Below are 27,749 nucleotides of genomic sequence, written 5' to 3'. Positions count from 1 at the left end.
TGTTGCTTCACTTTCTAAATGCTGTCCTTTCAGAGAAAATCACTTTCCCTTCAAAGTACCTTAAGCTACTTACAAGCATTCACAAGAAACTCACATCTGTTTCTCTGAAAGAGAAGCAGTCTGTTCCAACACTTCAATTCACTGTGCGAAGTTAAAGGAGTGTTGCTTCACTTTCTAAATGCTGTCCTTTCAGAGAAAATCACTTTCCCTTGAAAGTACCTTAAGCTACTTACAAGCATTCACAAGAAACTCACATCTGTTTCTCTGAAAGAGAAGCAGTCTGTTCCAACACTTCAATTCACTGTGCGAAGTGAATGGAATGTTGCTTCACTTTCTAAATCCTGTCCTTTCAGAGAAAATCACTTTCCTTTGAAAGTGCCTTAAGCTACTTACAAGCATTCACAAAAAACTCACATACGTTTCTCTGAAAGAGAAGCAGTCTTTTCCAACACTTAAATTCACTATGCGAAGTGAACGGAGTGTTGCTTCACTTTCTAAATGCTGTCCTGTCAGAGAAAATCACTTTCCTTTGAAAGTGCCTTAAGCTACTTACAAGCATTCCCAAGAAACTCATATGCGTTTTTCTGAAAGAGAAGCAGTCTGTTCCAACACTTCAATTCACTGTGCGAAGTGAATGGAGTGTTGCTTCACTTTCTAAATGCTGTCCTTTCAGAGAAAATCACTTTCCCTTCAAAGTACCTTAAGCTACTTACAAGCATTCACAAGAAACTCACATCTGTTTCTCTGAAAGAGAAGCAGTCTGTTCCAACACTTCAATTCACTGTGCGAAGTTACAGGAGTGTTGCTTCACTTTCTAAATGCTGTCCTTTCAGAGAAAATCACTTTCCCTTGAAAGTACCTTAAGCTACTTACAAGCATTCACAAGAAACTCACATCTGTTTCTCTGAAAGAGAAGCAGTCTGTTCCAACACTTCAATTCACTGTGCGAAGTGAATGGAATGTTGCTTCACTTTCTAAATCCTGTCCTTTCAGAGAAAATCACTTTCCTTTGAAAGTGCCTTAAGCTACTTACAAGCATTCACAAAAAACTCACATACGTTTCTCTGAAAGAGAAGCAGTCTGTTCCAACACTTAAATTCACTATGCGAAGTGAACGAAGTGTTGCTTCACTTTCTAAATGCTGTCCTTTCAGAGAAAATCACTTTCCTTTGAAAGTGCCTTAAGCTACTTACAAGCATTCACAAGAAACTCACATGCGTTTTTCTGAAAGAGAAGCAGTCTGGTCCAACACTTTAATTCACTGTGCGAAGTGAATGGAGTGTTGCTTCACTTTCTAAATGCTCTCCTTTCAGAGAAAATCACTTTCCTTTGAAACTGCCTTAAGCTACTTACAAGCATTCAACAGAAATTCACATGCGTTTTTCTGAAAGAGAAGCAGTCTGTTCCAACACTTCAATTCACTGTGTGAAGTGAATGGAGTGTTTCTTCACTTTCTAAATGCTCTCCTTTCAGAGAAAATCACTCCCTTTTGAAAGTGCCTTAAGCTACTTACAAGCATTCACAAGAAACACACATCTCTTACTCTGAAAGAGAAGCAGTCTGATCCAACACTTCAATTCACTGTGCGAAGTGAGTGGAGTGTTGCATCACTTTCTAAATGCTGTCCTTTCAGAGACAATCACTTTCCCTTGAAAGTACCTTAAGCTACTTACAAGCATTCACAAGAAACTCACATCTGTTTCTCTGAAAGAGAAGCAGTCTGTTCCAACACTTCAATTCACTGTGCGAAGTGAATGGAGTGTTGCTTCACTTTCTAAATGCTGTCCTTTCAGAGAAAATCACTTTCCCTTGAAAGTACCTTAAGCTACTTACAAGCATTCACAAGAAACTCACATCTGTTTCTCTGAAAGAGAAGCAGTCTGTTCCAACACTTCAATTAACTGTGAGAAGTGAATGGAGTGTTGCTTCACATTCTAAATGCTGTCCTTTCAGAGAAAATCACTTTCCTTTGAAAGTGCCTTAAGCTACTTACAAGCATTCACAAAAAATTCAATGGCGTTTCTCTGAAAGAGAAGCGGTCTCTTCTAACACTTCAATTCACTGTGCGAAGTGAATGGAGTGTTGCTTCACTTTCTAAATGCTCTCCTTTCAGAGAAAATCACTCCCTTTTGAAACTGCCTTAAGCTACTTACAAGCATTCACAAGAAACTCAGATCTCTTACTCTGAACGAGAAGCAGTCTGTTCCAACACTTCAATTCACTGTGCGAAGAGAATGGAGTGTTGCTTCACTTTCTAAATGCTGTCCTTTCAGAGAAAATCACTTTCCTTTGAAACTGCCCTAAGCTACTTAAAAGCATTCAACAGAAATTCACATGCGTTTCTCTGAAAGAGAAGCAGTCTGTTCCAACACTTCAGTTCACTGTGCGAAGTGAAGGGAATGTTGCTTCACTTTCTAAATCCTGTCATTTCAGAGAAAATCACTTTCCTTTGAAAGTGCCTTAAGCTACTTACAAGCATTCACAAAAAACTCACATACGTTTCTCTGAAAGAGAAGCAGTCTGTTCCAACACTTCAATTCACTATGCGAAGTGAACGAAGTGTTGCTTCACTTTCTAAATGCTGTCCTTTCAGAGAAAATCACTTTCCTTTGAAAGTGCCTTAAGCTACTTACAAGCATTCACAAGAAACTCACATGCGTTTTTCTGAAAGAGAAGCAGTCTGTTCCAACACTTCAATTCACTGTGCGAAGTGAATGGAGTGTTGCTTCACTTTCTAAATGCTCTCCTTTCAGAGAAAATCACTTTCCTTTGAAACTGCATAAAGCTACTTACAAGCATTCAACAGAAATTCACATGCGTTTTTCTGAAAGAGAAGCAGTCTGTTCCAACACTTCAATTCACTGTGTGAAGAGAATGGAGTGTTTCTTCACTTTCTAAATGCTGTCCTTTCAGAGAAAATCACTTTCCTTTGAAAGTGCCTTAAGCTACTTACAAATATTCAACAGAAATTCTCATGCGTTTCTCTGAAAGAGAAGCAGTCTGTTCCAACACTTCAATTCACTGTGCGAAGTCAATGGAGTGTTGCTTCACTTTCTAAATGCTCTCCTTTTAGAGAAAATCACTCCCTTTTGAAAGTGCCTTAAGCTACTTACAAGCATTCACAAGAAACACACATCTCTTACTCTGAAAGAGAAGCAGTCTGTTCCAACACTTCAATTCAATGTTTGAAGTGAAGGGAGTGTTGCTTCACTTTCTAAATGCTCTCCTTTCAGAGAAAATCACTTTCCTTTGAAAGTGCCTTAAGCTACTTAAAAGCATTCAACAGAAATTCACATGCGTTTCTCTGAAAGAGAAGCAGTCTGTTCCAGCACTTCAATTCACTGTGCGAAGTGAATGGAGTGTTGCTTCACTTTCTAAATGCTGTCCTTTCAGAGAAAATCACTTTCCTTTGAAAGTGCCTTAAGCTACTTACAAGCATTCACAAGAAACTCACATCTGTTTCTCTGAAAGAGAAGCAGTCGGTTCCAACACTTCAATTCACTGTGCGAAGTGAATGGAATGTTGCTTCACTTTCTAAATCCTGTCCTTTCAGAGAAAATCACTTTCCTTTGAAAGTGCCTTAAGCTACTTACAAGCATTCACAAAAAACTCACATACGTTTCTCTGAAAGAGAAGCAGTCTGTTCCAACACTTAAATTCACTATGCGAAGTGAACGAAGTGTTGCTTCACTTTCTAAATGCTGTCCTTTCAGAGAAAATCACTTTCCTTTGAAAGTGCCTTAAGCTACTTACAAGCATTCACAAGAAACTCACATGCGTTTTTCTGAAAGAGAAGCAGTCTGGTCCAACACTTTAATTCACTGTGCGAAGTGAATGGAGTGTTGCTTCACTTTCTAAATGCTCTCCTTTCAGAGAAAATCACTTTCCTTTGAAACTGCCTTAAGCTACTTACAAGCATTCAACAGAAATTCACATGCGTTTTTCTGAAAGAGAAGCAGTCTGTTCCAACACTTCAATTCACTGTGTGAAGTGAATGGAGTGTTTCTTCACTTTCTAAATGCTCTCCTTTCAGAGAAAATCACTCCCTTTTGAAAGTGCCTTAAGCTACTTACAAGCATTCACAAGAAACACACATCTCTTACTCTGAAAGAGAAGCAGTCTGATCCAACACTTCAATTCACTGTGCGAAGTGAGTGGAGTGTTGCTTCACTTTCTAAATGCTGTCCTTTCAGAGACAATCACTTTCCCTTGAAAGTACCTTAAGCTACTTACAAGCATTCACAAGAAACTCACATCTGTTTCTCTGAAAGAGAAGCAGTCTGTTCCAACACTTCAATTCACTGTGCGAAGTCAATGGAGTGTTGCTTCACTTTCTAAATGCTCTCCTTTTAGAGAAAATCACTCCCTTTTGAAAGTGCCTTAAGCTACTTACAAGCATTCACAAGAAACACACATCTCTTACTCTGAAAGAGAAGCAGTCTGTTCCAACACTTCAATTCACTGTGCAAAGTTAAAGGAGTGTTGCTTCACTTTCTAAATGCTGTCCTTTCAGAGAAAATCACTTTCCCTTGAAAGTACCTTAAGCTACTTACAAGCATTCACAAGAAACTCACATCTGTTTCTCTGAAAGAGAAGCAGTCTGTTCCAACACTTCAATTCACTGTTCGAAGTGAATGGAATGTTGCTTCACTTTCTAAATCCTGTCCTTTCAGAGAAAATCACTTTCCTTTGAAAGTGCCTTAAGCTACTTACAAGCATTCACAAAAAACTCACATACGTTTCTCTGAAAGAGAAGCAGTCTTTTCCAACACTTAAATTCACTATGCGAAGTGAACGGAGTGTTGCTTCACTTTCTAAATGCTGTCCTGTCAGAGAAAATCACTTTCCTTTGAAAGTGCCTTAAGCTACTTACAAGCATTCCCAAGAAACTCATATGCGTTTTTCTGAAAGAGAAGCAGTCTGTTCCAACACTTCAATTCACTGTGCGAAGTGAATGGAGTGTTGCTTCACTTTCTAAATGCTGTCCTTTCAGAGAAAATCACTTTCCCTTCAAAGTACCTTAAGCTACTTACAAGCATTCACAAGAAACTCACATCTGTTTCTCTGAAAGAGAAGCAGTCTGTTCCAACACTTCAATTCACTGTGCGAAGTTACAGGAGTGTTGCTTCACTTTCTAAATGCTGTCCTTTCAGAGAAAATCACTTTCCCTTGAAAGTACCTTAAGCTACTTACAAGCATTCACAAGAAACTCACATCTGTTTCTCTGAAAGAGAAGCAGTCTGTTCCAACACTTCAATTCACTGTGCGAAGTGAATGGAATGTTGCTTCACTTTCTAAATCCTGTCCTTTCAGAGAAAATCACTTTCCTTTGAAAGTGCCTTAAGCTACTTACAAGCATTCACAAAAAACTCACATACGTTTCTCTGAAAGAGAAGCAGTCTTTTCCAACACTTAAATTCACTATGCGAAGTGAACGGAGTGTTGCTTCACTTTCTAAATGCTGTCCTTTCAGAGAAAATCACTTTCCTTTGAAAGTGCCTTAAGCTACTTACAAGCATTCACAAGAAACTCACATGCGTTTTTCTGAAAGAGAAGCAGTCTGTTCCAACACTTCAATTCACTGTGCGAAGTGAATGGAGTGTTGCTTCACTTTCTAAATGCTGTCCTTTCAGAGAAAATCACTTTCCTTTGAAAGTGCCTTAAGCTACTTACAAACATTCAACAGAAATTCACATGCGTTTCTCTGAAAGAGAAGCAATCTGTTCCAAAACTTCAATTCACTGTGCGAAGTGAGCGGAGTGTTGCTTCACTTTCTAAATGCTCTCCTTTTAGAGAAAATCACTCCCTTTTGAAAGTGCATTAAGCTACTTACAAGCATTCACAAAAAACTCACGTGCGTTTCTCTGAAAGAGAAGCAGTCTGTTCCAACACTTCAATTCACTGTTTGAAGTGAATGGAGTATTGCTTCACTTTCGAAATGCTGTCCTTTCAGAGAAAATCACTTTCCTTTGAAAGTGCCTTAAGCTACTTACAAGCATTCACAAAAAACTCACGTGCGTTTCTCTGAAAGAGAAGCAGTCTGTTCCAACACTTCAATTCACTGGGCGAAGTGAATGGAGTGTTGCTTCACTTTCTAAATGCTCTCCTTTCAGAGAAAATAACTTTCCCTTGAAAGTACCTTAAGCTACTTACAAGCATTCACAAGAAACTCACATCTGTTTCTCTGAAAGAGAAGCAGTCTGGTCCAACACTTCAATTCACTGTGCGAAGTGAATGGAGTGTTGCTTCACTTTCTAAATGCTGTCCTTTCAGAGAAAATCACTTTCCCTTGAAAGTACCTTAAGCTACTTACAAGCATTCACAAGAAACTCACATCTGTTACTCAGAAAGAGAAGCAGTCTGTTCCAACACTTCAATTCACTGTGAGAAGTGAATGGAGTGTTGCTTCACATACTAAATGCTGTAGTTTCAGAGAAAATCACTTTCCTTTGAAAGTGTCTTAAGCTACTTACAAGCATTCACAAAAAACTCACATGCGTTTCTCTGAAAGAGAAGCAGTCTGTTCCAACACTTCAATTCACTGTTTGAAGTGAATGGAGTGTTGCTTCACTTTCTAAATGCTGTCCTTTCAGAGAAAATCACTTTCCCTTCAAAGTACCTTAAGCTACTTACAAGCATTCACAAGAAACTCACATCTGTTTCTCTGAAAGAGAAGCAGTCTGTTCCAACACTTCAATTCACTGTGCGAAGTGAAAGGAGTGTTGCTTCACTTTCTAAATGCTGTCCTTTAAGAGAAAATCACTTTCCCTTGAAAGTACCTTAAGCTACTTACAAGCATTCACAAGAAACTCACATCTGTTTCTCTGAAAGAGAAGCAGTCTGTTCCAACACTTCAATTCACTGTGCGAAGTGAATGGAGTGTTGCTTCACTTTCTAAATGCTCTCCTTTCAGAGAAAATCACTCCCTTTTGAAACTGCCTTAAGCTACTTATAAGAATTCACAAGAAACTCACATCTCTTACTCTGAACGAGAAGCAGTCTGTTCCAACACTTCAATTCACTGTGCGAAGTGAATGGAGTGTTGCTTCACTTTCGAAATGCTGTCCTTTCAGAGAAAATCACTTTCCTTTGAAAGTGCCTTAAGCTACTTACAAGCATTCACAAAAAACTCACATGCGTTTCTCTGAAAGAGAAGCAGTCTGTTCCAACACTTCAATTCACTGTGCGAAGTGAATGGAGTGTTGCTTCACTTTCTAAATGCTGTCCTTTCAGAGAAAATCACTTTCCCTTGAAAGTACCTTAAGCTACTTACAAGCATTCACAAGAAACTCACATCTGTTTCTCTGAAAGAGAAGCAGTCTGTTCCAACACTTCAATTCACTGTGCGAAGTGAATGGAATGTTGCTTCACTTTCTAAATCCTGTCCTTTCAGAGAAAATCACTTTCCTTTGAAAGTGCCTTAAGCTACTTACAAGCATTCACAAAAAACTCACATACGTTTCTCTGAAAGAGAAGCAGTCTTTTCCAACACTTAAATTCACTATGCGAAGTGAACGGAGTGTTGCTTCACTTTCTAAATGCTGTCCTGTCAGAGAAAATCACTTTCCTTTGAAAGTGCCTTAAGCTACTTACAAGCATTCCCAAGAAACTCATATGCGTTTTTCTGAAAGAGAAGCAGTCTGTTCCAACACTTCAATTCACTGTGCGAAGTGAATGGAGTGTTGCTTCACTTTCTAAATGCTGTCCTTTCAGAGAAAATCACTTTCCTTTGAAAGTGCCTTAAGCTACTTACAAGCATTCACAAGAAACTCACATGCGTTTTTCTGAAAGAGAAGCAGTCTGTTCCAACACTTCAATTCACTGTGCGAAGTGAATGGAGTGTTGCTTCACTTTCTAAATGCTCTCCTTTCAGAGAAAATCACTTTCCTTTGAAACTGCCTTAAGCTACTTACAAGCATTCAACAGAAATTCACATGCGTTTTTCTGAAAGAGAAGCAGTCTGTTCCAACACTTCAATTCACTGTGTGAAGAGAATGGAGTGTTTCTTCACTTTCTAAATGCTGTCCTTTCAGAGAAAATCACTTTCCTTTGAAAGTGCCTTAAGCTACTTACAAACATTCAACAGAAATTCTCATGCGTTTCTCTGAAAGAGAAGCAGTCTGTTCCAACACTTCAATTCACTGTGCGAAGTCAATGGAGTGTTGCTTCACTTTCTAAATGCTCTCCTTTTAGAGAAAATCACTCCCTTTTGAAAGTGCCTTAAGCTACTTACAAGCATTCACAAGAAACACACATCTCTTACTCTGAAAGAGAAGCAGTCTGTTCCAACACTTCAATTCACTGTGCAAAGTTAAAGGAGTGTTGCTTCACTTTCTAAATGCTGTCCTTTCAGAGAAAATCACTTTCCCTTGAAAGTACCTTAAGCTACTTACAAGCATTCACAAGAAACTCACATCTGTTTCTCTGAAAGAGAAGCAGTCTGTTCCAACACTTCAATTCACTGTTCGAAGTGAATGGAATGTTGCTTCACTTTCTAAATCCTGTCCTTTCAGAGAAAATCACTTTCCTTTGAAAGTGCCTTAAGCTACTTACAAGCATTCACAAAAAACTCACATACGTTTCTCTGAAAGAGAAGCAGTCTTTTCCAACACTTAAATTCACTATGCGAAGTGAACGGAGTGTTGCTTCACTTTCTAAATGCTGTCCTGTCAGAGAAAATCACTTTCCTTTGAAAGTGCCTTAAGCTACTTACAAGCATTCCCAAGAAACTCATATGCGTTTTTCTGAAAGAGAAGCAGTCTGTTCCAACACTTCAATTCACTGTGCGAAGTGAATGGAGTGTTGCTTCACTTTCTAAATGCTGTCCTTTCAGAGAAAATCACTTTCCCTTCAAAGTACCTTAAGCTACTTACAAGCATTCACAAGAAACTCACATCTGTTTCTCTGAAAGAGAAGCAGTCTGTTCCAACACTTCAATTCACTGTGCGAAGTTACAGGAGTGTTGCTTCACTTTCTAAATGCTGTCCTTTCAGAGAAAATCACTTTCCCTTGAAAGTACCTTAAGCTACTTACAAGCATTCACAAGAAACTCACATCTGTTTCTCTGAAAGAGAAGCAGTCTGTTCCAACACTTCAATTCACTGTGCGAAGTGAATGGAATGTTGCTTCACTTTCTAAATCCTGTCCTTTCAGAGAAAATCACTTTCCTTTGAAAGTGCCTTAAGCTACTTACAAGCATTCACAAAAAACTCACATACGTTTCTCTGAAAGAGAAGCAGTCTTTTCCAACACTTAAATTCACTATGCGAAGTGAACGGAGTGTTGCTTCACTTTCTAAATGCTGTCCTTTCAGAGAAAATCACTTTCCTTTGAAAGTGCCTTAAGCTACTTACAAGCATTCACAAGAAACTCACATGCGTTTTTCTGAAAGAGAAGCAGTCTGTTCCAACACTTCAATTCACTGTGCGAAGTGAATGGAGTGTTGCTTCACTTTCTAAATGCTGTCCTTTCAGAGAAAATCACTTTCCTTTGAAAGTGCCTTAAGCTACTTACAAACATTCAACAGAAATTCACATGCGTTTCTCTGAAAGAGAAGCAATCTGTTCCAAAACTTCAATTCACTGTGCGAAGTGAGCGGAGTGTTGCTTCACTTTCTAAATGCTCTCCTTTTAGAGAAAATCACTCCCTTTTGAAAGTGCATTAAGCTACTTACAAGCATTCACAAAAAACTCACGTGCGTTTCTCTGAAAGAGAAGCAGTCTGTTCCAACACTTCAATTCACTGTTTGAAGTGAATGGAGTATTGCTTCACTTTCGAAATGCTGTCCTTTCAGAGAAAATCACTTTCCTTTGAAAGTGCCTTAAGCTACTTACAAGCATTCACAAAAAACTCACGTGCGTTTCTCTGAAAGAGAAGCAGTCTGTTCCAACACTTCAATTCACTGGGCGAAGTGAATGGAGTGTTGCTTCACTTTCTAAATGCTCTCCTTTCAGAGAAAATAACTTTCCCTTGAAAGTACCTTAAGCTACTTACAAGCATTCACAAGAAACTCACATCTGTTTCTCTGAAAGAGAAGCAGTCTGGTCCAACACTTCAATTCACTGTGCGAAGTGAATGGAGTGTTGCTTCACTTTCTAAATGCTGTCCTTTCAGAGAAAATCACTTTCCCTTGAAAGTACCTTAAGCTACTTACAAGCATTCACAAGAAACTCACATCTGTTACTCAGAAAGAGAAGCAGTCTGTTCCAACACTTCAATTCACTGTGAGAAGTGAATGGAGTGTTGCTTCACATACTAAATGCTGTAGTTTCAGAGAAAATCACTTTCCTTTGAAAGTGTCTTAAGCTACTTACAAGCATTCACAAAAAACTCACATGCGTTTCTCTGAAAGAGAAGCAGTCTGTTCCAACACTTCAATTCACTGTTTGAAGTGAATGGAGTGTTGCTTCACTTTCTAAATGCTGTCCTTTCAGAGAAAATCACTTTCCCTTCAAAGTACCTTAAGCTACTTACAAGCATTCACAAGAAACTCACATCTGTTTCTCTGAAAGAGAAGCAGTCTGTTCCAACACTTCAATTCACTGTGCGAAGTGAAAGGAGTGTTGCTTCACTTTCTAAATGCTGTCCTTTAAGAGAAAATCACTTTCCCTTGAAAGTACCTTAAGCTACTTACAAGCATTCACAAGAAACTCACATCTGTTTCTCTGAAAGAGAAGCAGTCTGTTCCAACACTTCAATTCACTGTGCGAAGTGAATGGAGTGTTGCTTCACTTTCTAAATGCTCTCCTTTCAGAGAAAATCACTCCCTTTTGAAACTGCCTTAAGCTACTTATAAGAATTCACAAGAAACTCACATCTCTTACTCTGAACGAGAAGCAGTCTGTTCCAACACTTCAATTCACTGTGCGAAGTGAATGGAGTGTTGCTTCACTTTCGAAATGCTGTCCTTTCAGAGAAAATCACTTTCCTTTGAAAGTGCCTTAAGCTACTTACAAGCATTCACAAAAAACTCACATGCGTTTCTCTGAAAGAGAAGCAGTCTGTTCCAACACTTCAATTCACTGTGCGAAGTGAATGGAGTGTTGCTTCACTTTCTAAATGCTGTCCTTTCAGAGAAAATCACTTTCCCTTGAAAGTACCTTAAGCTACTTACAAGCATTCACAAGAAACTCACATCTGTTTCTCTGAAAGAGAAGCAGTCTGTTCCAACACTTCAATTCACTGTGCGAAGTGAATGGAATGTTGCTTCACTTTCTAAATCCTGTCCTTTCAGAGAAAATCACTTTCCTTTGAAAGTGCCTTAAGCTACTTACAAGCATTCACAAAAAACTCACATACGTTTCTCTGAAAGAGAAGCAGTCTTTTCCAACACTTAAATTCACTATGCGAAGTGAACGGAGTGTTGCTTCACTTTCTAAATGCTGTCCTGTCAGAGAAAATCACTTTCCTTTGAAAGTGCCTTAAGCTACTTACAAGCATTCCCAAGAAACTCATATGCGTTTTTCTGAAAGAGAAGCAGTCTGTTCCAACACTTCAATTCACTGTGCGAAGTGAATGGAGTGTTGCTTCACTTTCTAAATGCTGTCCTTTCAGAGAAAATCACTTTCCTTTGAAAGTGCCTTAAGCTACTTACAAGCATTCACAAGAAACTCACATGCGTTTTTCTGAAAGAGAAGCAGTCTGTTCCAACACTTCAATTCACTGTGCGAAGTGAATGGAGTGTTGCTTCACTTTCTAAATGCTCTCCTTTCAGAGAAAATCACTTTCCTTTGAAACTGCCTTAAGCTACTTACAAGCATTCAACAGAAATTCACATGCGTTTTTCTGAAAGAGAAGCAGTCTGTTCCAACACTTCAATTCACTGTGTGAAGAGAATGGAGTGTTTCTTCACTTTCTAAATGCTGTCCTTTCAGAGAAAATCACTTTCCTTTGAAAGTGCCTTAAGCTACTTACAAACATTCAACAGAAATTCTCATGCGTTTCTCTGAAAGAGAAGCAGTCTGTTCCAACACTTCAATTCACTGTGCGAAGTCAATGGAGTGTTGCTTCACTTTCTAAATGCTCTCCTTTTAGAGAAAATCACTCCCTTTTGAAAGTGCCTTAAGCTACTTACAAGCATTCACAAGAAACACACATCTCTTACTCTGAAAGAGAAGCAGTCTGTTCCAACACTTCAATTCAATGTTTGAAGTGAATGGAGTGTTGCTTCACTTTCTAAATGCTCTCCTTTCAGAGAAAATCACTTTCCTTTGAAAGTGCCTTAAGCTACTTAAAAGCATTCAACAGAAATTCACATGCGTTTCTCTGAAAGAGAAGCAGTCTGTTCCAGCACTTCAATTCACTGTGCGAAGTGAATGGAGTGTTGCTTCACTTTCTAAATGCTGTCCTTTCAGAGAAAATCACTTTCCTTTGAAAGTGCCTTAAGCTACTTACAAGCATTCACAAGAAACTCACATCTGTTTCTCTGAAAGAGAAGCAGTCGGTTCCAACACTTCAATTCACTGTGCGAAGTGAATGGAATGTTGCTTCACTTTCTAAATGCTGTCCTTTCAGAGAAAATCACTTTCCTTTGAAAGTGCCTTAAGCTACTTACAAGCATTCACAAAAAACTCACATACGTTTCTCTGAAAGAGAAGCAGTCTGTTCCAACACTTAAATTCACTATGCGAAGTGAACGAAGTGTTGCTTCACTTTCTAAATGCTGTCCTTTCAGAGAAAATCACTTTCCTTTGAAAGTGCCTTAAGCTACTTACAAGCATTCACAAGAAACTCACATGCGTTTTTCTGAAAGAGAAGCAGTCTGGTCCAACACTTTAATTCACTGTGCGAAGTGAATGGAGTGTTGCTTCACTTTCTAAATGCTCTCTTTCAGAGAAAATCACTTTCCTTTGAAACTGCCTTAAGCTACTTACAAGCATTCAACAGAAATTCACATGCGTTTTTCTGAAAGAGAAGCAGTCTGTTCCAACACTTCAATTCACTGTGTGAAGTGAATGGAGTGTTTCTTCACTTTCTAAATGCTCTCCTTTCAGAGAAAATCACTCCCTTTTGAAAGTGCCTTAAGCTACTTACAAGCATTCACAAGAAACACACATCTCTTACTCTGAAAGAGAAGCAGTCTGATCCAACACTTCAATTCACTGTGCGAAGTGAGTGGAGTGTTGCTTCACTTTCTAAATGCTGTCCTTTCAGAGACAATCACTTTCCCTTGAAAGTACCTTAAGCTACTTACAAGCATTCACAAGAAACTCACATCTGTTTCTCTGAAAGAGAAGCAGTCTGTTCCAACACTTCAATTCACTGTGCGAAGTGAATGGAGTGTTGCTTCACTTTCTAAATGCTGTCCTTTCAGAGAAAATCACTTTCCCTTGAAAGTACCTTAAGCTACTTACAAGCATTCACAAGAAACTCACATCTGTTTCTCTGAAAGAGAAGCAGTCTGTTCCAACACTTCAATTAACTGTGAGAAGTGAATGGAGTGTTGCTTCACATTCTAAATGCTGTCCTTTCAGAGAAAATCACTTTCCTTTGAAAGTGCCTTAAGCTACTTACAAGCATTCACAAAAAATTCAATGGCGTTTCTCTGAAAGAGAAGCGGTCTCTTCCAACACTTCAATTCACTGTGCGAAGTGAATGGAGTGTTGCTTCACTTTCTAAATGCTCTCGTTTCAGAGAAAATCACTCCCTTTTGAAACTGCCTTAAGCTACTTACAAGCATTCACAAGAAACTCACATCTCTTACTCTGAACGAGAAGCAGTCTGTTCCAACACTTCAATTCACTGTGCGAAGTGAATGGAGTGTTGCTTCACTTTCTAAATGCTTTCCTTTCAGATAAAATCACTTTCCTATGAAAGTGCCTTAAGCTACTTACAAGCATTCAAAAGAAACTCACATGCATTTTTCTGAAAGAGAAGCAGTCTGTTCCAACACTTCAATTCACTGTGCGAAGAGAATGGAGTGTTGCTTCACTTTCTAAATGCTGTCCTTTCAGAGAAAATCACTTTCCTTTGAAACTGCCTTAAGCTACTTAAAAGCATTCAACAGAAATTCACATGCGTTTCTCTGAAAGAGAAGCAGTCTGTTCCAACACTTCAATTCACTGTGCGAAGTGAATGGAGTGTTGCTTCACTTTCTAAATGCTGTCCTTTCAGAGAAAATCACTTTCCCTTCAAAGTACCTTAAGCTACTTACAAGCATTCACAAGAAACTCACATCTGTTTCTCTGAAAGAGAAGCAGTCTGTTCCAACACTTCAATTCACTGTGCGAAGTTAAAGGAGTGTTGCTTCACTTTCTAAATGCTGTCCTTTCAGAGAAAATCACTTTCCCTTGAAAGTACCTTAAGCTACTTACAAGCATTCACAAGAAACTCACATCTGTTTCTCTGAAAGAGAAGCAGTCTGTTCCAACACTTCAATTCACTGTGCGAAGTGAATGGAATGTTGCTTCACTTTCTAAATCCTGTCCTTTCAGAGAAAATCACTTTCCTTTGAAAGTGCCTTAAGCTACTTACAAGCATTCACAAAAAACTCACATACGTTTCTCTGAAAGAGAAGCAGTCTTTTCCAACACTTAAATTCACTATGCGAAGTGAACGGAGTGTTGCTTCACTTTCTAAATGCTGTCCTGTCAGAGAAAATCACTTTCCTTTGAAAGTGCCTTAAGCTACTTACAAGCATTCCCAAGAAACTCATATGCGTTTTTCTGAAAGAGAAGCAGTCTGTTCCAACACTTCAATTCACTGTGCGAAGTGAATGGAGTGTTGCTTCACTTTCTAAATGCTGTCCTTTCAGAGAAAATCACTTTCCCTTCAAAGTACCTTAAGCTACTTACAAGCATTCACAAGAAACTCACATCTGTTTCTCTGAAAGAGAAGCAGTCTGTTCCAACACTTCAATTCACTGTGCGAAGTTACAGGAGTGTTGCTTCACTTTCTAAATGCTGTCCTTTCAGAGAAAATCACTTTCCCTTGAAAGTACCTTAAGCTACTTACAAGCATTCACAAGAAACTCACATCTGTTTCTCTGAAAGAGAAGCAGTCTGTTCCAACACTTCAATTCACTGTGCGAAGTGAATGGAATGTTGCTTCACTTTCTAAATCCTGTCCTTTCAGAGAAAATCACTTTCCTTTGAAAGTGCCTTAAGCTACTTACAAGCATTCACAAAAAACTCACATACGTTTCTCTGAAAGAGAAGCAGTCTTTTCCAACACTTAAATTCACTATGCGAAGTGAACGGAGTGTTGCTTCACTTTCTAAATGCTGTCCTTTCAGAGAAAATCACTTTCCTTTGAAAGTGCCTTAAGCTACTTACAAGCATTCACAAGAAACTCACATGCGTTTTTCTGAAAGAGAAGCAGTCTGTTCCAACACTTCAATTCACTGTGCGAAGTGAATGGAGTGTTGCTTCACTTTCTAAATGCTGTCCTTTCAGAGAAAATCACTTTCCTTTGAAAGTGCCTTAAGCTACTTACAAACATTCAACAGAAATTCACATGCGTTTCTCTGAAAGAGAAGCAATCTGTTCCAAAACTTCAATTCACTGTGCGAAGTGAGCGGAGTGTTGCTTCACTTTCTAAATGCTCTCCTTTTAGAGAAAATCACTCCCTTTTGAAAGTGCATTAAGCTACTTACAAGCATTCACAAAAAACTCACGTGCGTTTCTCTGAAAGAGAAGCAGTCTGTTCCAACACTTCAATTCACTGTTTGAAGTGAATGGAGTATTGCTTCACTTTCGAAATGCTGTCCTTTCAGAGAAAATCACTTTCCTTTGAAAGTGCCTTAAGCTACTTACAAGCATTCACAAAAAACTCACGTGCGTTTCTCTGAAAGAGAAGCAGTCTGTTCCAACACTTCAATTCACTGGGCGAAGTGAATGGAGTGTTGCTTCACTTTCTAAATGCTCTCCTTTCAGAGAAAATAACTTTCCCTTGAAAGTACCTTAAGCTACTTACAAGCATTCACAAGAAACTCACATCTGTTTCTCTGAAAGAGAAGCAGTCTGGTCCAACACTTCAATTCACTGTGCGAAGTGAATGGAGTGTTGCTTCACTTTCTAAATGCTGTCCTTTCAGAGAAAATCACTTTCCCTTGAAAGTACCTTAAGCTACTTACAAGCATTCACAAGAAACTCACATCTGTTACTCAGAAAGAGAAGCAGTCTGTTCCAACACTTCAATTCACTGTGAGAAGTGAATGGAGTGTTGCTTCACATACTAAATGCTGTAGTTTCAGAGAAAATCACTTTCCTTTGAAAGTGTCTTAAGCTACTTACAAGCATTCACAAAAAACTCACATGCGTTTCTCTGAAAGAGAAGCAGTCTGTTCCAACACTTCAATTCACTGTTTGAAGTGAATGGAGTGTTGCTTCACTTTCTAAATGCTGTCCTTTCAGAGAAAATCACTTTCCCTTCAAAGTACCTTAAGCTACTTACAAGCATTCACAAGAAACTCACATCTGTTTCTCTGAAAGAGAAGCAGTCTGTTCCAACACTTCAATTCACTGTGCGAAGTGAAAGGAGTGTTGCTTCACTTTCTAAATGCTGTCCTTTAAGAGAAAATCACTTTCCCTTGAAAGTACCTTAAGCTACTTACAAGGATTCACAAGAAACTCACATCTGTTTCTCTGAAAGAGAAGCAGTCTGTTCCAACACTTCAATTCACTGTGCGAAGTGAATGGAGTGTTGCTTCACTTTCTAAATGCTCTCCTTTCAGAGAAAATCACTCCCTTTTGAAACTGCCTTAAGCTACTTATAAGAATTCACAAGAAACTCACATCTCTTACTCTGAACGAGAAGCAGTCTGTTCCAACACTTCAATTCACTGTGCGAAGTGAATGGAGTGTTGCTTCACTTTCGAAATGCTGTCCTTTCAGAGAAAATCACTTTCCTTTGAAAGTGCCTTAAGCTACTTACAAGCATTCACAAAAAACTCACATGCGTTTCTCTGAAAGAGAAGCAGTCTGTTCCAACACTTCAATTCACTGTGCGAAGTGAATGGAGTGTTGCTTCACTTTCTAAATGCTGTCCTTTCAGAGAAAATCACTTTCCCTTGAAAGTACCTTAAGCTACTTACAAGCATTCACAAGAAACTCACATCTGTTTCTCTGAAAGAGAAGCAGTCTGTTCCAACACTTCAATTCACTGTGCGAAGTGAATGGAATGTTGCTTCACTTTCTAAATCCTGTCCTTTCAGAGAAAATCACTTTCCTTTGAAAGTGCCTTAAGCTACTTACAAGCATTCACAAAAAACTCACATACGTTTCTCTGAAAGAGAAGCAGTCTTTTCCAACACTTAAATTCACTATGCGAAGTGAACGGAGTGTTGCTTCACTTTCTAAATGCTGTCCTGTCAGAGAAAATCACTTTCCTTTGAAAGTGCCTTAAGCTACTTACAAGCATTCCCAAGATACTCATATGCGTTTTTCTGAAAGAGAAGCAGTCTGTTCCAACACTTCAATTCACTGTGCGAAGTGAATGGAGTGTTGCTTCACTTTCTAAATGCTGTCCTTTCAGAGAAAATCACTTTCCCTTCAAAGTACCTTAAGCTACTTACAAGCATTCACAAGAAACTCACATCTGTTTCTCTGAAAGAGAAGCAGTCTGTTCCAACACTTCAATTCACTGTGCGAAGTTAAAGGAGTGTTGCTTCACTTTCTAAATGCTGTCCTTTCAGAGAAAATCACTTTCCCTTGAAAGTACCTTAAGCTACTTACAAGCATTCACAAGAAACTCACATCTGTTTCTCTGAAAGAGAAGCAGTCTGTTCCAACACTTCAATTCACTGTGCGAAGTGAATGGAATGTTGCTTCACTTTCTAAATCCTGTCCTTTCAGAGAAAATCACTTTCCTTTGAAAGTGCCTTAAGCTACTTACAAGCATTCACAAAAAACTCACATACGTTTCTCTGAAAGAGAAGCAGTCTTTTCCAACACTTAAATTCACTATGCGAAGTGAACGGAGTGTTGCTTCACTTTCTAAATGCTGTACTTTCAGAGAAAATCACTTTCCTTTGAAAGTGCCTTAAGCTACTTACAAGCATTCACAAGAAACTCACATGCGTTTTTCTGAAAGAGAAGCAGTCTGTTCCAACACTTCAATTCACTGTGCGAAGTGAATGGAGTGTTGCTTCACTTTCTAAATGCTGTCCTTTCAGAGAAAATCCCTTTCCTTTGAAAGTGCCTTAAGCTACTTACAAGCATTCAACAGAAATTCACATGCGTTTCTCTGAAAGAGAAGCAATCTGTTCCAAAACTTCAATTCACTGTGCGAAGTGAGCGGAGTGTTGCTTCACTTTCTAAATGCTCTCCTTTTAGAGAAAATCACTCCCTTTTGAAAGTGCATTAAGCTACTTACAAGCATTCACAAAAAACTCACGTGCGTTTCTCTGAAAGAGAAGCAGTCTGTTCCAACACTTCAATTCACTGTTTGAAGTGAATGGAGTATTGCTTCACTTTCGAAATGCTGTCCTTTCAGAGAAAATCACTTTCCTTTGAAAGTGCCTTAAGCTACTTACAAGCATTCACAAAAAACTGACGTGCGTTTCTCTGAAAGAGAAGCAGTCTGTTCCAACACTTCAATTCACTGGGCGAAGTGAATGGAGTGTTGCTTCACTTTCTAAATGCTCTCCTTTCAGAGAAAATAACTTTCCCTTGAAAGTACCTTAAGCTACTTACAAGCATTCACAAGAAACTCACATCTGTTTCTCTGAAAGAGAAGCAGTCTGGTCCAACACTTCAATTCACTGTGCGAAGTGAATGGAGTGTTGCTTCACTTTCTAAATGCTGTCCTTTCAGAGAAAATCACTTTCCCTTGAAAGTACCTTAAGCTACTTACAAGCATTCACAAGAAACTCACATCTGTTACTCAGAAAGAGAAGCAGTCTGTTCCAACACTTCAATTCACTGTGAGAAGTGAATGGAGTGTTGCTTCACATAATAATGCTGTAGTTTCAGAGAAAATCACTTTCCTTTGAAAGTGCCTTAAGGTACTTACAAGCATTCACAAAAAACTCACATGCGTTTCTCTGAAAGAGAAGCAGTCTGTTCCAACACTTCAATTCACTGTTTGAAGTGAATGGAGTGTTGCTTCACTTTCTAAATGCTGTCCTTTCAGAGAAAATCACTTTCCCTTCAAAGTACCTTAAGCTACTTACAAGCATTCAAAAGAAACTCACATCTGTTTCTCTGAAAGAGAAGCAGTCTGTTCCAACACTTCAATTCACTGTGCGAAGTGAAAGGAGTGTTGCTTCACTTTCTAAATGCTCTCCTTTCAGAGAAAATCACTCCCTTTTGAAACTGACTTAAGCTACTTACAAGCATTCACAAGAAACTCACATCTCTTACTCTGAACGAGGAGCAGTCTGTTCCAACACTTCAATTCACTGTTTGAAGTGAATGGAGTATTGCTTACTTTTTAAATGCTGTCCTTTCAGAGAAAATCACTTTCCTTTGAAAGTGCCTTAAGCTACTTACAAGCATTCACAAAAAACTCACATGCATTTCTCTGAAAGAGAAGCACTCTGTTCCAACACTTCAATTCACTTTGCGAAGTGAATGGAGTGTTGCTTCACTTTCTCAATGCTGTCCTTTCAGAGAAAATCATTTTTCTTTGAAACTGACTTAAGCTACTTAAAAGCATTCAACAGAAATTCACATGCGTTTCTCTGAAAGAGAAGCAGTCTGTTCCAACACTTCAATTCACTGTGCGAAGTGAATGGAGTGTTGCTTCACTTTCTAAATGCTCTCCTTTCAGAGAAAATCACTTTCCCTTCAAAGTACCTTATGCTACTTACAAGCATTCACAAGAAACTCACATCTGTTTCTCTGAAAGAGAAGCAGTCTGTTCCAACACTTCAATTCACTGTGCGAAGTTAAAGGAGTGTTGCTTCACTTTCTAAATGCTGTCCTTTAAGAGAAAATCACTTTCCCTTGAAAGTACCTTAAGCTACTTACAAGCATTCACAAGAAACTCACATCTGTTTCTCTGAAAGAGAAGCAGTCTGTTCCAACACTTCAATTCACTGTGCGAAGTGAATGGAGTGTTGCTTCACTTTCTAAATGCTGTCCTTTCAGAGAAAATCACTTTCCCTTGAAAGTACCTTAAGCTACTTACAAGCATTCACAAGAAACTCACATCTGTTTCTCTGAAAGAGAAGCAGTCTGTTCCAACACTTCAATTAACTGTGAGAAGTGAATGGAGTGTTGCTTCACATTCTAAATGCTGTCCTTTCAGAGAAAATCACTTTCCTTTGAAAGTGCCTTAAGCTACTTACAAGCATTCACAAAAAACTCAATGGCGTTTCTCTGAAAGAGAAGCGGTCTGTTCCAACACTTCAATTCACTGTGCGAAGTGAATGGAGTGTTGCTTCACTTTCTAAATGCTCTCCTTTCAGAGAAAATCACTCCCTTTTGAAACTGCCTTAAGCTACTTACAAGCATTCACAAGAAACTCACATCTCTTACTCTGAACGAGAAGCAGTCTGTTCCAACACTTCAATTCACTGTGCGAAGTGAATGGAGTGTTGCTTCACTTTCTAAATGCTTTCCTTTCAGATAAAATCACTTTCCTATGAAAGTGCCTTAAGCTACTTACAAGCATTCAAAAGAAACTCACATGCATTTTTCTGAAAGAGAAGCAGTCTGTTCCAACACTTCAATTCACTGTGCGAAGAGAATGGAGTGTTGCTTCACTTTCTAAATGCTGTCCTTTCAGAGAAAATCACTTTCCTTTGAAACTGCCTTAATCTACTTAAAAGCATTCAACAGAAATTCACATGCGTTTCTCTGAAAGAGAAGCAGTCTGTTCCAACACTTCAATTCACTGTGCGAAGTGAAGGGAATGTTGCTTCACTTTCTAAATCCTGTCCTTTCAGAGAAAATCACTTTCCTTTGAAAGTGCCTTAAGCTACTTACAAGCATTCACAAAAAACTCACATACGTTTCTCTGAAAGAGAAGCAGTCTTTTCCAACACTTAAATTCACTATGCGAAGTGAACGGAGTGTTGCTTCACTTTCTAAATGCTGTCCTGTCAGAGAAAATCACTTTCCTTTGAAAGTGCCTTAAGCTACTTACAAGCATTCCCAAGAAACTCATATGCGTTTTTCTGAAAGAGAAGCAGTCTGTTCCAACACTTCAATTCACTGTGCGAAGTGAATGGAGTGTTGCTTCACTTTCTAAATGCTGTCCTTTCAGAGAAAATCACTTTCCTTTGAAAGTGCCTTAAGCTACTTACAAACATTCAACAGAAATTCTCATGCGTTTCTCTGAAAGAGAAGCAGTCTGTTCCAACACTTCAATTCACTGTGCGAAGTCAATGGAGTGTTGCTTCACTTTCTAAATGCTCTCCTTTTAGAGAAAATCACTCCCTTTTGAAAGTGCCTTAAGCTACTTACAAGCATTCACAAGAAACACACATCTCTTACTCTGAAAGAGAAGCAGTCTGTTCCAACACTTCAATTCAATGTTTGAAGTGAATGGAGTGTTGCTTCACTTTCTAAATGCTCTCCTTTCAGAGAAAATCACTTTCCTTTGAAAGTGCCTTAAGCTACTTAAAAGCATTCAACAGAAATTCACATGCGTTTCTCTGAAAGAGAAGCAGTCTGTTCCAGCACTTCAATTCACTGTGCGAAGTGAATGGAGTGTTGCTTCACTTTCTAAATGCTGTCCTTTCAGAGAAAATCACTTTCCTTTGAAAGTGCCTTAAGCTACTTACAAGCATTCACAAGAAACTCACATCTGTTTCTCTGAAAGAGAAGCAGTCGGTTCCAACACTTCAATTCACTGTGCGAAGTGAATGGAATGTTGCTTCACTTTCTAAATCCTGTCCTTTCAGAGAAAATCACTTTCCTTTGAAAGTGCCTTAAGCTACTTACAAGCATTCACAAAAAACTCACATACGTTTCTCTGAAAGAGAAGCAGTCTGTTCCAACACTTAAATTCACTATGCGAAGTGAACGAAGTGTTGCTTCACTTTCTAAATGCTGTCCTTTCAGAGAAAATCACTTTCCTTTGAAAGTGCCTTAAGCTACTTACAAGCATTCACAAGAAACTCACATGCGTTTTTCTGAAAGAGAAGCAGTCTGGTCCAACACTTTAATTCACTGTGCGAAGTGAATGGAGTGTTGCTTCACTTTCTAAATGCTCTCCTTTCAGAGAAAATCACTTTCCTTTGAAACTGCCTTAAGCTACTTACAAGCATTCAACAGAAATTTACATGCGTTTTTCTGAAAGAGAAGCAGTCTGTTCCAACACTTCAATTCACTGTGTGAAGTGAATGGAGTGTTTCTTCACTTTCTAAATGCTCTCCTTTCAGAGAAAATCACTCCCTTTTGAAAGTGCCTTAAGCTACTTACAAGCATTCACAAGAAACACACATCTCTTACTCTGAAAGAGAAGCAGTCTGATCCAACACTTCAATTCACTGTGCGAAGTGAGTGGAGTGTTGCTTCACTTTCTAAATGCTGTCCTTTCAGAGACAATCACTTTCCCTTGAAAGTACCTTAAGCTACTTACAAGCATTCACAAGAAACTCACATCTGTTTCTCTGAAAGAGAAGCAGTCTGTTCCAACACTTCAATTCACTGTGCGAAGTGAATGGAGTGTTGCTTCACTTTCTAAATGCTGTCCTTTCAGAGAAAATCACTTTCCCTTGAAAGTACCTTAAGCTACTTACAAGCATTCACAAGAAACTCACATCTGTTTCTCTGAAAGAGAAGCAGTCTGTTCCAACACTTCAATTAACTGTGAGAAGTGAATGGAGTGTTGCTTCACATTCTAAATGCTCTCCTTTCAGAGAAAATCACTTTCCTTTGAAAGTGCCTTAAGCTACTTACAAGCATTCGCAAAAAATTCAATGGCGTTTCTCTGAAAGAGAAGCGGTCTCTTCCAACACTTCAATTCACTGTGCGAAGTGAATGGAGTGTTGCTTCACTTTCTAAATGCTCTCGTTTCAGAGAAAATCACTCCCTTTTGAAACTGCCTTAAGCTACTTACAAGCATTCACAAGAAACTCACATCTCTTACTCTGAACGAGAAGCAGTCTGTTCCAACACTTCAATTCACTGTGCGAAGTGAATGGAGTGTTGCTTCACTTTCTAAATGCTTTCCTTTCAGATAAAATCACTTTCCTATGAAAGTGCCTTAAGCTACTTACAAGCATTCAAAAGAAACTCACATGCATTTTTCTGAAAGAGAAGCAGTCTGTTCCAACACTTCAATTCACTGTGCGAAGAGAATGGAGTGTTGCTTCACTTTCTAAATGCTGTCCTTTCAGAGAAAATCACTTTCCTTTGAAACTGCCTTAAGCTACTTAAAAGCATTCAACAGAAATTCACATGCGTTTCTCTGAAAGAGAAGCAGTCTGTTCCAACACTTCAATTCACTGTGCGAAGTGAATGGAGTGTTGCTTCACTTTCTAAATGCTGTCCTTTCAGAGAAAATCACTTTCCCTTCAAAGTACCTTAAGCTACTTACAAGCATTCACAAGAAACTCACATCTGTTTCTCTGAAAGAGAAGCAGTCTGTTCCAACACTTCAATTCACTGTGCGAAGTTAAAGGAGTGTTGCTTCACTTTCTAAATGCTGTCCTTTCAGAGAAAATCACTTTCCCTTGAAAGTACCTTAAGCTACTTACAAGCATTCACAAGAAACTCACATCTGTTTCTCTGAAAGAGAAGCAGTCTGTTCCAACACTTCAATTCACTGTGCGAAGTGAATGGAATGTTGCTTCACATTCTAAATCCTGTCCTTTCAGAGAAAATCACTTTCCTTTGAAAGTGCCTTAAGCTACTTACAAGCATTCACAAAAAACTCACATACGTTTCTCTGAAAGAGAAGCAGTCTTTTCCAACACTTAAATTCACTATGCGAAGTGAACGGAGTGTTGCTTCACTTTCTAAATGCTGTCCTGTCAGAGAAAATCACTTTCCTTTGAAAGTGCCTTAAGCTACTTACAAGCATTCCCAAGAAACTCATATGCGTTTTTCTGAAAGAGAAGCAGTCTGTTCCAACACTTCAATTCACTGTGCGAAGTGAATGGAGTGTTGCTTCACTTTCTAAATGCTGTCCTTTCAGAGAAAATCACTTTCCCTTCAAAGTACCTTAAGCTACTTACAAGCATTCACAAGAAACTCACATCTGTTTCTCTGAAAGAGAAGCAGTCTGTTCCAACACTTCAATTCACTGTGCGAAGTTACAGGAGTGTTGCTTCACTTTCTAAATGCTGTCCTTTCAGAGAAAATCACTTTCCCTTGAAAGTACCTTAAGCTACTTACAAGCATTCACAAGAAACTCACATCTGTTTCTCTGAAAGAGAAGCAGTCTGTTCCAACACTTCAATTCACTGTGCGAAGTGAATGGAATGTTGCTTCACTTTCTAAATCCTGTCCTTTCAGAGAAAATCACTTTCCTTTGAAAGTGCCTTAAGCTACTTACAAGCATTCACAAAAAACTCACATACGTTTCTCTGAAAGAGAAGCAGTCTTTTCCAACACTTAAATTCACTATGCGAAGTGAACGGAGTGTTGCTTCACTTTCTAAATGCTGTCCTTTCAGAGAAAATCACTTTCCTTTGAAAGTGCCTTAAGCTACTTACAAGCATTCACAAGAAACTCACATGCGTTTTTCTGAAAGAGAAGCAGTCTGTTCCAACACTTCAATTCACTGTGCGAAGTGAATGGAGTGTTGCTTCACTTTCTAAATGCTGTCCTTTCAGAGAAAATCACTTTCCTTTGAAAGTGCCTTAAGCTACTTACAAACATTCAACAGAAATTCACATGCGTTTCTCTGAAAGAGAAGCAATCTGTTCCAAAACTTCAATTCACTGTGCGAAGTGAGCGGAGTGTTGCTTCACTTTCTAAATGCTCTCCTTTTAGAGAAAATCACTCCCTTTTGAAAGTGCATTAAGCTACTTACAAGCATTCACAAAAAACTCACGTGCGTTTCTCTGAAAGAGAAGCAGTCTGTTCCAACACTTCAATTCACTGTTTGAAGTGAATGGAGTATTGCTTCACTTTCGAAATGCTGTCCTTTCAGAGAAAATCACTTTCCTTTGAAAGTGCCTTAAGCTACTTACAAGCATTCACAAAAAACTCACGTGCGTTTCTCTGAAAGAGAAGCAGTCTGTTCCAACACTTCAATTCACTGGGCGAAGTGAATGGAGTGTTGCTTCACTTTCTAAATGCTCTCCTTTCAGAGAAAATAACTTTCCCTTGAAAGTACCTTAAGCTACTTACAAGCATTCACAAGAAACTCACATCTGTTTCTCTGAAAGAGAAGCAGTCTGGTCCAACACTTCAATTCACTGTGCGAAGTGAATGGAGTGTTGCTTCACTTTCTAAATGCTGTCCTTTCAGAGAAAATCACTTTCCCTTGAAAGTACCTTAAGCTACTTACAAGCATTCACAAGAAACTCACATCTGTTACTCAGAAAGAGAAGCAGTCTGTTCCAACACTTCAATTCACTGTGAGAAGTGAATGGAGTGTTGCTTCACATACTAAATGCTGTAGTTTCAGAGAAAATCACTTTCCTTTGAAAGTGTCTTAAGCTACTTACAAGCATTCACAAAAAACTCACATGCGTTTCTCTGAAAGAGAAGCAGTCTGTTCCAACACTTCAATTCACTGTTTGAAGTGAATGGAGTGTTGCTTCACTTTCTAAATGCTGTCCTTTCAGAGAAAATCACTTTCCCTTCAAAGTACCTTAAGCTACTTACAAGCATTCACAAGAAACTCACATCTGTTTCTCTGAAAGAGAAGCAGTCTGTTCCAACACTTCAATTCACTGTGCGAAGTGAAAGGAGTGTTGCTTCACTTTCTAAATGCTGTCCTTTAAGAGAAAATCACTTTCCCTTGAAAGTACCTTAAGCTACTTACAAGCATTCACAAGAAACTCACATCTGTTTCTCTGAAAGAGAAGCAGTCTGTTCCAACACTTCAATTCACTGTGCGAAGTGAATGGAGTGTTGCTTCACTTTCTAAATGCTCTCCTTTCAGAGAAAATCACTCCCTTTTGAAACTGCCTTAAGCTACTTATAAGAATTCACAAGAAACTCACATCTCTTACTCTGAACGAGAAGCAGTCTGTTCCAACACTTCAATTCACTGTGCGAAGTGAATGGAGTGTTGCTTCACTTTCGAAATGCTGTCCTTTCAGAGAAAATCACTTTCCTTTGAAAGTGCCTTAAGCTACTTACAAGCATTCACAAAAAACTCACATACGTTTCTCTGAAAGAGAAGCAGTCTTTTCCAACACTTAAATTCACTATGCGAAGTGAACGGAGTGTTGCTTCACTTTCTAAATGCTGTCCTGTCAGAGAAAATCACATTCCTTTGAAAGTGCCTTAAGCTACTTACAAGCATTCCCAAGAAACTCATATGCGTTTTTCTGAAAGAGAAGCAGTCTGTTCCAACACTTCAATTCACTGTGCGAAGTGAATGGAGTGTTGCTTCACTTTCTAAATGCTGTCCTTTCAGAGAAAATCACTTTCCCTTCAAAGTACCTTAAGCTACTTACAAGCATTCACAAGAAACTCACATCTGTTTCTCTGAAAGAGAAGCAGTCTGTTCCAACACTTCAATTCACTGTGCGAAGTTAAAGGAGTGTTGCTTCACTTTCTAAATGCTGTCCTTTCAGAGAAAATCACTTTCCCTTGAAAGTACCTTAAGCTACTTACAAGCATTCACAAGAAACTCACATCTGTTTCTCTGAAAGAGAAGCAGTCTGTTCCAACACTTCAATTCACTGTGCGAAGTGAATGGAATGTTGCTTCACTTTCTAAATCCTGTCCTTTCAGAGAAAATCACTTTCCTTTGAAAGTGCCTTAAGCTACTTACAAGCATTCACAAAAAACTCACATACGTTTCTCTGAAAGAGAAGCAGTCTTTTCCAACACTTAAATTCACTATGCGAAGTGAACGGAGTGTTGCTTCACTTTCTAAATGCTGTCCTGTCAGAGAAAATCACATTCCTTTGAAAGTGCCTTAAGCTACTTACAAGCATTCCCAAGAAACTCATATGCGTTTTTCTGAAAGAGAAGCAGTCTGTTCCAACACTTCAATTCACTGTGCGAAGTGAATGGAGTGTTGCTTCACTTTCTAAATGCTGTCCTTTCAGAGAAAATCACTTTCCCTTCAAAGTACCTTAAGCTACTTACAAGCATTCACAAGAAACTCACATCTGTTTCTCTGAAAGAGAAGCAGTCTGTTCCAACACTTCAATTCACTGTGCGAAGTTAAAGGAGTGTTGCTTCACTTTCTAAATGCTGTCCTTTCAGAGAAAATCACTTTCCCTTGAAAGTACCTTAAGCTACTTACAAGCATTCACAAGAAACTCACATCTGTTTCTCTGAAAGAGAAGCAGTCTGTTCCAACACTTCAATTCACTGTGCGAAGTGAATGGAATGTTGCTTCACTTTCTAAATCCTGTCCTTTCAGAGAAAATCACTTTCCTTTGAAAGTGCCTTAAGCTACTTACAAGCATTCACAAAAAACTCACATACGTTTCTCTGAAAGAGAAGCAGTCTTTTCCAACACTTAAATTCACTATGCGAAGTGAACGGAGTGTTGCTTCACTTTCTAAATGCTGTACTTTCAGAGAAAATCACTTTCCTTTGAAAGTGCCTTAAGCTACTTACAAGCATTCACAAGAAACTCACATGCGTTTTTCTGAAAGAGAAGCAGTCTGTTCCAACACTTCAATTCACTGTGCGAAGTGAATGGAGTGTTGCTTCACTTTCTAAATGCTGTCCTTTCAGAGAAAATCACTTTCCTTTGAAAGTGCCTTAAGCTACTTA

The sequence above is a fragment of the Myodes glareolus genome, chromosome X, assembly GCF_982192425.1.
Source record: "Myodes glareolus chromosome X, mMyoGla1.1, whole genome shotgun sequence".
NCBI lineage: Eukaryota > Metazoa > Chordata > Mammalia > Rodentia > Cricetidae > Myodes > Myodes glareolus.
This window is presented reverse-complemented; position numbering follows the sequence as displayed.